The sequence below is a fragment of the Charadrius vociferus genome, unplaced genomic scaffold, assembly GCF_000708025.1.
Source record: "Charadrius vociferus isolate BGI_N301 unplaced genomic scaffold, ASM70802v2 scaffold1064, whole genome shotgun sequence".
Classification (NCBI taxonomy): domain Eukaryota; kingdom Metazoa; phylum Chordata; class Aves; order Charadriiformes; family Charadriidae; genus Charadrius; species Charadrius vociferus.
The window spans coordinates 1,002,774-1,003,111 of NW_009648143.1; positions in this window are offsets into that span (position 1 = coordinate 1,002,774).

Here is a 338-nt window from a genome sequence, read left to right on the forward strand (position 1 = left end):
CCCCCCCCCTTGGTGTTTGGAAAGCAACAGGGTTGTTCTAGTGTGGAAACAAGGTGCACCTAAGAAGGTTCACGAACTTAACCATATTCAAGACGTGTTGTTCAGACGGAATTACTTGTGTGGAATAAATGAAGTCTGGCCCGTGCACTGAGGTACACCTGAGGGGTTGGGGGGTCAGAAACCAGGCAAGGGCTTTGTGGTCAGGGAGCTCCACCAGCCTTCCTGTGGTGGGCATGGGGAGAAGGGGATGTAAATCACCTCTGAACCAAGTGGGAGCTCCCTGAGCAGGCTTAATTCTGGCGGTGGCCAGCTTTGTGGTGCTTGACTGAAAAGGTGGT